We start from the raw sequence: 14,400 nt of genomic DNA on the forward strand, positions 1-14,400 counted from the left end.
CGATTTTTCGACACTACGCGATAACGAAGATGTAAAAATTGTGTGTAGTCATTTCTTATTTTGTCTAGTTGATTTTTAATCCAATCGTAATGGAGAACAGGTAAATATTAACCAATCACTTTGAGAGTTTTCCACCTAATTAATTAATAACGTTAAAGGACCAATATCGGAGTCGTATGCGAAGTAGGAGGTACAAGGGTGGAACCATGCAACGATGCTACTACCACAAAATGTATACACATTTTTGACTAGACAAGACTAATATTTCACTAGACATCAATTTTGCAACGACATTTACCGAAGCGTGTCTAGTACTTTAAATCCAAAAATTCGGGAAACTATCATTGGCTATTCGCAGAATATTACACATTTCATTGGTTAAACCTAATTCCGCCCTTATTTTCTTGTTTCCCCGCCCTTTCATTTCAACGCTGCATTTACTCGCAAATTTGAAAATTTCACTACACAAAACTTTGAACGTAAAATTACGAAACAAAACTTGTCGAGTCAAAATTCTGTCTAGTAATAATATCATCCCTAGTGACTATGTAAAACATTTTGAAACGCCTACTGTATAAAACGAGGCGTGACAGACAGTGAACTACATTATTACTCGTTGTAAGACTTAATAAAGCTTTTCTATTGGTCAACTTATATAACCAACCACTGCTTTAGGAAAATTACAAGATTATCATTGGTTGCAAAACTTAATAAAGCTTTTCTATTAGTCAATTTAAGGCCATACTCCTTACCAAAAAAATCCAATTACTAAGCATGAATCCAAAAAACCTACACATAGTTCATTTTCGACTAGACATAATCGAACGACCAATCGCTAACTTATCACTTTTCAATTACCCAATGGCTTGGCTATCGCTTTTCAAACGGACCAATGGCTAGCTTATCACTTTTTAAATTGACCAATCGTTTACTTCGTAAATAGGAAGATTTTGTCCAGTAAAAATTACGGGCTGCAGCTACGGACGTTTCACTAGACAAAATGTTTCAAATACGAGACGCATTCGGTATTTTTAACTACACAAATATCGAAAAACAGCGAGATGCGTATCCACAAATACAGACTACACACCCCATTTGTGTCACAATCGAGGATTTTTACTACACACAACTCGCTTTTGACTAGACAAAATTGAACATCCAATGGTTTAAGTCTCCATTTTTGCTCGACCAATTGCTGAAGTCTCCATTTCACCCATCCAATGATTTCATAGAGGTAAGAATTATTGTCTGCTTAAGTGTCTACTTGTAAAGAATGTAAAAGTTTTGGGATATAGTAGAACTAACGATGAATATATATTTAACAATTAAACTAAACTAACGTTGAAATTGTGGAAAAATAGGTTTATTACTTCTAGTAATTACTTAGAAAATACAACGATATTTTGTAAACTATAAAACTCTTTTATTTTCCCTTAAAGAGGTATTCGTGATTTTAAACACCAAATCTTGAGGTCCCTGATAAATTCAATTTAGAGACCCTTGGAAATTCTGGTATTAAGAAAGTAAAAACAAATATTTAAACAACAAGCAAATTGGAGTGGTATTTGATAAAGGATAGGTTATGCTTTTTCCCAAATGAACAAGACTTTGGCTATTAAATAAATGTTTTAAGATATAATATGGCATGCCATCCATTACAAAATTCTCAAATTAACAAATTTATAAGTCGAAACGCCGAATCGAGTTTTTTTTACATCGAAACCCCGAATTGCATTAATTTTTACATCGAAACCCCGAATTGCATTAATTTTTACATCGAAACGTCGACGAAAATAATTATCATTTCGAAGTTTACACTCGCGTTACTCGAAGTTTACACTCGCTTTACTCGAAGTTGACTCTGGCTCTACTCCATTATTTGCCCTATACAAGGACTACATATACTATAGATGGACTGCAAAGTTTCAAAATCTTATGATGGATGGATAGATGAATGAATGCATGAATGGATAACGTTACAAATCAATTTTTTGTGGTCAATTTTAGTGGAATACCATGACCAGGGGTGGGCCCGGCTGGTTGAACATTCAAATATAACCTGCCGAAACAAGGCTCATTGAAAAGGCCTCATCGGCGTTTTGAAAAAAAATGGGGCTGGGCTTCAGGTAGCTCGAGCCACGCCTGACCTCCTCTCCGATATAACAATGAGCGCGTGCGGAAGCTAGCACTGTAGCATAGCCAACGCGCACCTATGCTGGTGGGTGACCTTTATTCAGAAGACATTAAACTTAATTTTATAAAAAGATTCGTATTACTTTAATACTACGATAAACATTTTACTGGGTGGTATTTGACAAGAGCGTATCCAGGATCTTATTTCTGGTGGGATTTAAACTTTCAGCCGCATTTGAGACTTAAAAGTATAATTGAAGATTCCCCCCCCCCCTTGATATTGAAAATAAATGTTACTTTAAGCTCGATGATAAAATACGCGAAAAAGTAGATAAGTCCATAATTAAATGGGATAATATAGCTAAATCCTAAACAAATTTGAAGAAAATTAAAAATTTACTAATAACTCGTACCGATAGGTCTTCGAGCAACGCGAAACTCGGATCAAATAGATCTTCGAGTAATAAACTAAATTAAAAAAAAATAAAATAGCCAGAAATTCCAACGGTAGACCGGTTTCGTTCTATTTGGAACTCATCAGTACCGTGCGGGAAATCTGGCTGGCGACTATGAAATCGAAAAGAGAAACTAAGCCTAAACATTAAAAATTTCAAAACGCGTTGCGTATAGCAACGGAAAGCCGAAAAGGGGGGAGTGTGGTGGACAATAGTAAATACGATAAGTTAGTTAGAAGAAACCACCTATAAGCTCCCCATCTTGATCAAAATTTTTTGACATTTTTGTGAACCCCTCTATCATATTGTCGTATGAATTAATCTATAATTAATTCATGCTACTTATACTTTTCTCGCTGAGCTATCGCTTTCCATGATGCGAGGAAAGAGCTGTGTCCTTTATTTTTCTTCACCTGCCGGAAGGAGTGACAAGAGTCTCAGCTCAATGCAAGAAAATACCACCATTTCGTCTCAACCTTATTTCTCCATAAATAAAAGAAATGAATCAATTGGATGTATTTTCTATGTGCTCCTGGATTTTCAAAAAAGTTATTTCTATTGCACATGGAAATAACCGTTACGATACTTTTCTGATTTCTACCCTTGACTCCGCCGTAACGATACTTCTCTGATTTCTATCCCTGACTCCGCCGATATAATAATTCTCTGATTTTTACCCTTGACTCCGCTGTTATGATACTTCTCTGATTTCTATCCTTGACTCCGCCGTTACGATACTTCTCTGATTTCTAGGCCTCACTCCGCCGTTACGATACTTCTCTGATTGCTACCCTTGACTCCGCCGAAACGATATTTCTCTGATTTCTACCCTTGACTCCGCCAATATAATAATTCTCTGATTTCTACCCTTGACTCCGCTGTTATGATATTTCTCTGATTTCTAGGCCTCACTCCGCCGTTACGATACTTCTCTGATTTCTATCCTTGACTCCGCCGTTACGATACTTCTCTGAGTTCTATTTTTGACTCCGCCGTTACGATACTTCTCTGATTTCTTGGCCTCACTCCGCCGATACGATACGGTGGGGCCCTTTAAGTTAAACAACATTAAAGTTTTTCTAAAAAATGCCATAATGTTTACTCTTTTTTAAATACTTAATATATATTCTATGTTCAATTATAGTCTCTATAAAACGAATGTAATTTATATTCTATTAAAATAATTTTGTGTTCCGACTTTATAAATACTTAGTTTAACATAAATCTATTAGAAAAAAGGTTTAAATCAATATATTACACTTTGGAAATGAAAGAACGATAGTGTTACCATATCTCAAAACCAAATAAACAGATTTATGTGATTTTGGAACTAAAAATTTGTAACATAAAATAATGGACTTATTGCATTTAGCCGTTACATTAAGAAGTTTTTAGCTCTCGTTAGATATATTTCAAAAACCCTAGTTATTATTCCGTGGAATTCAGTTTATTTTTATCGAGGGAGTGCTTCCGCATGTGGGGTAGTTTACGAAGCTCGCGCGGGACGCGAGTGGAGTAATTGACTCCATATTCGACCATTCCCTAAGATTTCCATTGTGTGTAGGGGAGTGATGACTCCTTAGGCCTAGGGGTCCCGCTTCCCCGCTTTCTTCGCACCGAAGTCGTTCACTATTGTCCGCTTAAAGCGATAGCTGCTGCTGTCTTTCCCCCTTGCGTAAAAAGTAATTCCATTGTATTTTTAAAGTATTTCTACCGTAAAATGAAGGTCACATGTGGCCATCTCCTTATCTTTCCTTAACCACGCGAATTCTTGTTCTTTCCTTAACTTTTCTAAATATGGTTTGCCAGCGGATTTATAAATGTATCCCACATGATTAAAAGTGTCGCGTATGTTTCCCGAATGTTGAAGGTGTACCGATGTTTCCCAAATGTTGAAGGTGTACCGATGGTACTGTGTTCCCCATATGCCAAGAGAATTTCCACGTTTGTGTCCCAGGTGTAAGGGGTGTGACCCCTTCACCAATTGGGTAATAAAAGGTCAGCCCCTTGCCGATGATTTGGTAATGAAAACAATGACGCTCCGTTGATGGACAGGAGGCTCGAACAAAACTAAGCTGCAGAGCCGATAACCCTTAGTTTTTCCTAAGTCATGCTTGGAACTCGACTTCTAATCGGAGCTGAAAGCTTGCCTACTACGATCGCGCCAAATGACATAACTTTTGTCCTAATATCAGTTGTGCTCAGTTTCCGGCTAAACTTAGCTGCGGACGCTCTCATAAAAACCTAACTCGCTGAGTCCGAGGATTCGACCGTGCGTCGGCCCAAGCTGGTGCGTGAGCGAGTGATCCAACTGTGTCCAACAAGATCTCCAATGAGTGCGCTGTGGCAGTGAACCAATGCAAAAGGACTGATGACTAGGTATTAAAACCATTGACTTTTAATGAAAATATTGTGGGAATTGATGAGTGGGAACTTGTTTATGTTGCGTTATTTATTTTATGTTTGAGTGTTTAATTACTGTTTGTAAAACCATTTAAATCTAAATTTAATGATAGCTGTAAGCTAACCATTTTCTAGACCAGCAGCTACGCCATCTCCAATAGTGAACAATACGCGTTTCACCCGGGACGAATTTAATTGTAACGGCAGAATAGGTAAGGTAGCCATGGTGCGATCAACCCTTTATTGCGAATAGAAGGGTGCGTGTAAAAGTTACGTTACAAATTTCAGTACCAAAAACAAATAAATATTTTTTTTACTCAGCTTAAGAAATTAAAAGAAAATAAATTCACCATTAAAAAACCATTGAACCTAAAAAATGTTTGAAAAATTTTGAGGAGCAAGTTTGAAAATGACAAAAAGTCGTTTTTCTAAAATTGAACATTTTTAGATATCGGGTTTTGGAACTCAGCTAGTAACGACTTTGACTTTACTTATTTGGCGTGGGCATCGTGGCGCGCTCCGCAGTTTGAACCAATGCCTTTTCCACGTGATCACGTGATTAGTGACGTGTAATTGTCCAAATATTTTTTAATGATACTGCGGCCCTTTTAAAGGGCCCCACCTACGGTTGAATTAGATATACTCAGTTCCAACCATAGAGATTAGAACTAAACTAGAGCACTTAAAGCTATGTTGAGGAGTCAGTTGATTTGATACGTTGGAGTCCGGTAAAGAAATCAGAGAAGTATCATAACGGCGGAGTCAAGGATAGAAAACAGAGAATTATTATATCGGCGGAGTCAAGGATAGTAATCAGAGAAGTATCGTTACGGCGGAGTCAAGGGTAGAAATCAGCAAAATATCGTAACGGCGCAGTGAGGCCTAGAAATCAGAGAAGTATCGTAACGGCGGAGTCAAGGATAGAAATCAGAGAAGTATCATAACAGCGGAGTCAAGGGTAGAAATCAGAGAATTATTATATCGGTGGAGTCAAGGATAGAAATCAGAGAAGTATCGTTACGGCGTAGTCGAATCTTTTTATTAAATTAAGTTTATTGTCTTCTGAATAAAGGTCGCCCACCAGCATAGGTGCGCGTTGGCTATGCTACAGTGCTAGCTTCCGCACGCGCTCATTGTTATATCGGAGAGGAGGTCAGGCGTGGCTCGAGCTACGTGAAGCCCAGCCCCATTTTTTTTCAAAACGCCGATGAGGCCTTTTCAATGAGCCTTGTTTCGGAAGGTTATATTTGAATGTTCAACCAGCCGGGCCCACCCCTGGTCATGGTATTCCACTAAAATTGACCACAAAAAATTGATTTGTAACGTTATCCATTCATGCATTCATTCATCTATCCATCCATCATAAGATTTTGAAACTTTGCAGTCCATCTATAGTATATGTAGTCCTTGTATAGGGCAAATAATGGAGTAGAGCTAGAGTCAACTTCGAGTAAAGCGAGTGTAAACTTCGAGTAACGCGAGTGTAAACTTCGAAATGATAATTATTTTCGTCGACGTTTCGATGTAAAAATTAATGCAATTCGGGGTTTCGATGTAAAAAAAACTCGATTCGGCGTTTCGACTTATAAATTTGTTAATTTGAGAATTTTGTAATGGATGGCATGCCATATTATATCTTAAAACATTTATTTAATAGCCAAAGTCTTGTTCATTTGGGAAAAAGCATAACCTATGTGATGTTTCCTCGTTAATCCTTTATCAAATACCACTCCAATTTGCTTGTTGTTTAAATATTTGTTTTTACTTTCTTAATACCAGAATTTCCAAGGGTCTCTAAATTGAATTTATCAGGGACCTCAAGATTTGGTGTTTAAAATCACGAATACCTCTTTAAGGGAAAATAAAAGAGTTTTATAGTTTACAAAATATCGTTGTATTTTCTAAGTAATTACTAGAAGTAATAAACCTATTTTTCCACAATTTCAACGTTAGTTTAGTTTAATTGTTAAATATATATTCATCGTTAGTTCTACTATATCCCAAAACTTTTACATTCTTTACAAGTAGACACTTAAGCAGACGATAATTCTTACCTCTATGAAATCATTGGATGGGTGAAATGGAGACTTCAGCCATTGGTCGAGCAAAAATGGAGACTTAAACCATTGGATGTTCAATTTTGTCTAGTCAAAAGCGAGTTGTGTGTAGTAAAAATCCTCGATTGTGACACAAATGGGGTGTGTAGTCTGTATTTGTGGATACGCATCTCGCTGTTTTTCGATATTTGTGTAGTTAAAAATACCGAATGCGTCTCGTATTTGAAACATTTTGTCTAGTGAAACGTCCGTAGCTGCAGCCCGTAATTTTTACTGGACAAAATCTTCCTATTTACGAAGTAAACGATTGGTCAATTTAAAAAGTGATAAGCTAGCCATTGGTCCGTTTGAAAAGCGATAGCCAAGCCATTGGGTAATTGAAAAGTGATAAGTTAGCGATTGGTCGTTCGATTATGTCTAGTCGAAAATGAACTATGTGTAGGTTTTTTGGATTCATGCTTAGTAATTGGATTTTTTTGGTAAGGGGTATGGCCTTAAATTGACTAATAGAAAAGCTTTATTAAGTTTTGCAACCAATGATAATCTTGTAATTTTCCTAAAGCAGTGGTTTGTTATATAAGTTGACCAATAGAAAAGCTTTATTAAGTCTTACAACGAGTAATAATGTAGTTCACTGTCTGTCACGCCTCGTTTTATACAGTAGGCGTTTCAAAATGTTTTACATAGTCACTAGGGATGATATTATTACTAGACAGAATTTTGACTCGACAAGTTTTGTCTCGTAATTTTACGTTCAAAGTTTTGTGTAGTGAAATTTTCAAATTTGCGAGTAAATGCAGCGTTGAAATGAAAGGGCGGGGAAACAAGAAAATAAGGGTGGAATTAGGTTTAACCAATGAAATGTGTAATATTCTGCGAATAGCCAATGATAGTTTCCCGAATTTTTGGATTTAAAGTACTAGACACGCTTCGGTAAATGTCGTTGCAAAATTGATGTCTAGTGAAATATTAGTCTTGTCTAGTCAAAAATGTGTATACATTTTGTGGTAGTAGCATCGTTGCATGGTTCCACCCTTGTACCTCCTACTTCGCATACGACTCCGATATTGGTCCTTTAACGTTATTAATTAATTAGGTGGAAAACTCTCAAAGTGATTGGTTAATATTTACCTGTTCTCCATTACGATTGGATTAAAAATCAACTAGACAAAATAAGAAATGACTACACACAATTTTTACATCTTCGTTATCGCGTAGTGTCGAAAAATCGTCTCGTAACTTTTCTGTTATTCTTATTGGTGGATTCGAATTTCTTTGACCGTTGATTGGACGGTCGTTTTGACTAAACATACTTTTGACTAGACAAAATCGTGTCGATTGAGACACAAACGGCGTTCCATATCCGGGGAAAGAGTGGACGAGTTAATGCTGGCGTTAATTGCTGAAATCTCTTATATTTTAACAGCTACCAGGTATGGTTTATAGTAGGTCGATGTAAGGGGATGTATATTAATTGAAATTGGTTTAGTCATTTCAACACACATTTGTATTTCGCGCTATTCTCTAATTTAGTAACGCCACCGCCAGGGGCATACATAAGCAACAATCACCCGTCAGTATCGGGACGGACGTCAATGCAGTAACTTGGCTCTAGATACAATGTATTAAAACGCCAACTTTTGTAACCTTAAACTCTAGTTATTAAACGATTTAATATAGTTAAACTGTATGCTCGATTACTCAACTCCAGACGCAACCAGTGTTGGAAATAAGCTTTTTATAAGTACTGGACAATATGACCGCGATACCCACTACTTAAAAAATAATTTACTGGTCATGACCACTCTTTTCTACCCCACTTATCTCCATCCCTCTTTTACTTTACCTTTGAAAGTGAATTGTTAATAGCGATTAGGAACTATAATAAGATTTATTTATCACAAACCAAAGAGCTTTGATATTTATCACATTTCTTAAGGAACTTTAAAAAATATTTCATCATATTCTTGTTCTTCGAATAAAAACTTATCCGTATTTACAGTTTTACATCATCTTCTTGCCTTTGAATAAAAACAGTTTTACTCCTTTTTGACCTTCTTTTTTGTTTCTAAAAGCCATAAAGAAATTGCAGGAAAGACATCAATGTCTTATATGCTTATGTTTCTAAAACATATTCTTAATGATTGATCTAGATAGTCCACATTTAGCTCGACGAATCTCACTGATTGTAACATAATAACGTCAAATTTCATTACTGCCAGATGCCGGGAAATACGTTCGATTTAGGAGTAGAAATATGTCAAAATCCGCAATTTCATTGGCTGTGGGAAACTGAGAGCGCAACGCTTTTATCACTTTCTCTTTTCGGTATAGAATTATACTTTTAATTAAAAATAAACTGGTCATTATGACTAGTGAACCCCCTAGATTTCATTTAATCTACTGGTCAAAGTGGTCATAGTCCAAAATAAACTGGTCTTTGACCGACGCCACCGCCTTATTTCCAACACTGGACACAACAGTAGGTAAGCTATGAAAAAAACGGCGTTGTTTTATATATTGGAAATGTATTTTAACCTATTAATCAGAAAATTAGTCCTAAATTAAATTAAATTTAAATAACTTGTTCTTTATTGCTTAGAGATTATAAATAATGGTTAACGTGCTTTTCTGATGTACCCAAAAATGGACCAAAATGGACGAAAAGTACCCTAAAAGCGACCAAAGTCACCATTTTCGGCCCTATAAAACCCATTTCGGACCAAAAGTACCCCCAACTGGACCTATTAGCTTTATTGTAATGTTAAACTTCCATAGAGATTCCCCTAAAAAGAAAACACTTGCGGTCTAATTTTGGGTACATGATGTATTTCGGAGAGGTAACCCTCACTAGCAAAATATAGAGAGATTGGCTAGCGATAACAAATTCTGGCAATTTGGGAGGGAGGGGGGAAGCAGAATACACCCCCCTGCGCCCCTGGCATCTATCCTCATACGGAATAACGTAAACTGTTGATCCCTCAAATCGTACGTGTTTACTTTTAGTTGCAATAAGCACCATTGATTAAGTTATCTGTCCTCTAAGTGCCGATACATATTATCTTATATCAGCCTCGTATAGATAAGCTACAAAAAGTTTGGGCTTCAATGGCTTCAATGAGCTGCAACGGCTCCAACGGTTCCAGAAATGGCAAAATAATACTACTCGTGCACCGGAAAATGTAATTGGTTGGATCTGCTATCGCGCGGTACGGGTATGGAGGAATTATTTTATGTCAATTCATATTTTTCAAACGCACTTTAACCGAAGGTTTTAAGGCCAACTCGAGTGTTCTGGAAAAGGGTGGCGAGAAAATGTCCCAAGGACAAAATCACGTGCCGTTTAAGAATAAAACTTGTTTGGTAATATAAACACCTGTTTTAGAACAAAAGCACACGTTTTATACATGTAACATAGAAACTCATAAGTAAAACAGTAAGTTAATAAAACTTCTAAGTAGTCAAACGAACCCTTTCCAGGTGGAACCTCTGTCTACAAAAAGTTATGTCAAAACGTGTATCTCCGATTCCCGCGAAAACGAAAGAATTGAAAAAACATTTCGGACTCAGCGCAGCTGTGCGGTCGAGAATGAAACTAATTTTACTAGGAGGCGCCTAGTGAGTTGGAGGGGGAAAGATTTTTTTTTTGCTTCTGCGATTCTGCGAGGCAGCGTGGTAACGAAATTTTCGGGGAATACCGAAATTTTTCTTTTGTCCGTTCAGGCTAGCCCAGCACCAAATGGGATTAGAGAAACGTTGGCTTCGGTAATTCAAGTTTATGTTGATAGAGGATGCGGAGATATTATATAAGTCTATTTGGACAAACATATCCGCAATAGACAGCATAGTCATTTGAATACTTAGAGGCATCATACACTTATGGTATAACATATGGTAATTTTCTTTAATGAAACCTTGTTTACATGTCTAACGAAAATCACGTTATCAACTTCAATGGAAGTTATCGCAGTGGATTTTGAAACCTCAAGAATTCCTCGGACATTCCTGGCTTAGACAATCATATAGTTTAGTTAGTGCCTCGTAATCACCAGATTTTGTTACATGGTAACCTTGGAACGATAACTTTCCATTTATCGTTTAATAATAGACTTGGCAGCATGACGTCCCGTTGCACCTTTGGCTATGAACACCATGCTGGCTAGCTTTTTTCCTCAATTGTAAATAGCATGGGTGACGTCATGCTCATTGAATTTTTTCTATGGAAGTGTTAAACATTGTCATACTTATAGTGCAGTTCATTTAGACATGAAGTTCGCATTAAATGTAGTAGTAGGTTTGACTTTTTTATGTTCTTAGGTTCGGTCCCAGTAGTATATACTCAATTTTGCAACTTCGAAATCCCTGTGCTAACTCTGGGGTACGCTAAAAACCGCGAGATTTTCGGACTTTTTTCAGTTTTTTCCTCATAGCTCCAAACGTTTGCGTTTTAGCGCAAAATCACTTATCATCGTTTTAAACCAGAGTACATGTTCTACAATTTGAGCACAAAACGAGATCAGTAAGTCTAATAGTGTCTGAGATACAGCTCTTCAAAAATAGGCAATTTTTGCAATAATTTTGGTTTTTAAACTATCATCTATGTTTCGAGTCAAACGTTGCCATAACGACGTGTCCTACGACCCTTAATATAGCCAATAGTTTGTAGGAAATTTAATTAGCTTTCATTGAAGCATAAGTACCTTCCTGTAGGCCTACTAGTTCTCGAGAAAATGATCAAATAGTTAAATTACTGTTTACCGCTAAATTAAAGCAAGTGTCGGCCCTAGTGTAGTTGCGTTCTGGCTCAGTAGATGTCACCGGAAATTTTTGTCAAAAAGGTTTTTTTAAACTATCGTCCGTGTTTCGAGCCCAATATCGATCCAACGACGTGTCCTACGACCCTTATAGTTTGTAGGAAATTTAATTTTCTTTCATTTAAGCACAAGTACGTTCTCAATAAATAGTTAAATTGCTGTTTTGTGGTAAATTAATCCTATCATTTTTCTAGCGATTCCTATGGTTTTATTTATTTCCTTTGATATATTATTAGTACTACGGTTTCCGTTTAATATATCTTATATATATATTATAGATATTTATATATGTTTTATTTATACAAATTTTATATTTTACTATGATTTTTCTTGTGTTTTTCGAATAAGAACAATGCGCCAAACTGGAAAAATAGTGTTAAAACAAATTATTCAATTACAGTAATTAGCTAATTACAGACGATATTGGTTCTTAATATTTACTGAAAACGTACACAACTAAACAGAATAACAAACGTATTGAAAATTAAATTAATCACAAACTGGTTTTTGTGCCATTTAAAACTATGTCTTTATTTGAACATACATGTACATGAAAAACATACAAAATTACAAGAAAAAAGAAAATACACTAAGAATATTTCGGTTTCTTTGATGGGCCGGGTGTGTCTTCAAAATCTTCGTCATGTTTTGGCTGCGCCAATTTTGTAGGAGGCGCTAGGCTTAGGTCTTCTTCATCAGATTCTTCCATCTCGACGGCTGATACGTTGACGCAACGCTTCTATTCACAGGATCTGCAGAGAGCAGAGCATTTCAGCCCTGCTCTCTGGCATTTGCACCTTCCACCATCACAGCCTTTCTTGCATGTGTCAGAATTTATAGCCCGGTGTACCTAGTAACAAAGACCATACCACCGGAGGTCTATCATCATAGTGCCCTACGCCAGCGTCCACCTAGCCCGGACAGGTGAACCCTATTACTGATGGTCGCACCTTTGACGCAAGCCACTTAACCCAACAGAAAGTACAGCAATGGGCGGACAAATTCCCACACGCAACTCCAGACGACACCCTACCTACGGAGGTAAGGAGTCAAACCCTTTGGAGAGAGCTCCTAAAGGGAAACGACGAGCACACAGCAGCCCAAGTAACCCGGCACAGCTGGCATCGGAGATCCCGGTAGGACCCCAAAGGCCGGGAAACAGGACCGCCGTGCCCTCATACAGAGGCCCGCCGCCCCACAGCAGGCTACCCAATCCGCCGAGGCGACCAGTTTGCACGGACCCTCTCCGTTAGCCTGAGCCAAAGCTCAGTATCCAGCCCAAACCTAACAGAAGTTAGAGGTGGAGATAGCACCATTTGATCGGAGAAATAGCGCAAATGGAAAATATCTGCGCAAGTGGTTGGGAGAAGAAAGAGACCCAGATAGATGGGGATGGGAGAGAATCCAACAAGGGCTGATGCCTACTACGATGAAGAATGACCCTGCCCCTCAGAAGCTCCTAAAGGGCTCTCGTGCACTTGAAAGATAGGCTGTGATGGTGGAAGGTGTAAATGCCAGAGAGTAGGGCTGAAATGCTCTGCTCTCTGCAGATCCTGTGAAGAGAAGCGTTGCGTCAACGTACCAGCCGTCGAGATGGAAGAATCTGACGAAGAAGATCTAAGCCTAGCGCCTCCTACAAAATTGGCGCAGCCAAACCATGCCGAAGATTTTGAGGACACACCCGGCCCATCAAAGAAACCGAAATATTCTTAGTGTATGCTTTTCATGTCCATGTATGTTCAAATAAAGACGTAGTTTTAATTTTCAATACTTTTGTAATTTTGTTTAGTTATGTCTTATTCAAAAACTGACAAACAAAAACAATAAGAAAAATCATAGTAAAATATAAAATAAATAAAATTGGTATAAATAAAACATATAAATATACATAAATATCTATACTATATATAAGATATATTAAACGGAAACCGTAGTACTAATAATATATTAAAGGAAATAAATAAAACCATAGGAATCGCTAGAAAAATGATAGGATTCATTTACCACAAAACAGCAATTTAACTATTTCTCGAAGACGTACTTGTGCTTAAATGAAAGCAAATTAAATTTCTTACAAACTATAAGGGTCGTAGGACATGTCGTTGGATCGATATTGGGCTCGAAACACGGACGATAGTTTAAAAAAACCTTTTTGACAAAAATTTCCGGTGACATCTACTGAGCCAGAACGCAACTACACTAGAGCCGACACTTGCTTTAATTTAGCGGTAAACAGTAATTTAACTATTTGATCATTTTTTCGAGAACTAGTAGGCCTACAGGAAGGTACTTACGCTTCAATGAAAGCGAATTAAATTTCCTACAAACTATTGCCTATATTAAGGGTCGTAGGACACGTCGTTATGGCAACGTTTGGCTCGAAACATAGATGATAGTTTTAAAACCAAAATTATTGCAAAAATTGCCTATTTTTGAAGAGCTGTATCTCAGACACTATTAGACTTACAGAGCCCTTTATATTCCCTAAAGTTAGCAAAATATGCTGATTCTAGAGTCCTAAATTGGTAATTTACTCTG

The sequence above is a fragment of the Leiobunum rupestre genome, chromosome 6 (assembly GCF_980474605.1).
Source record: "Leiobunum rupestre chromosome 6, qqLeiRupe1.1.hap1, whole genome shotgun sequence".
NCBI classification, from domain to species: Eukaryota; Metazoa; Arthropoda; class Arachnida; order Opiliones; family Sclerosomatidae; genus Leiobunum; species Leiobunum rupestre.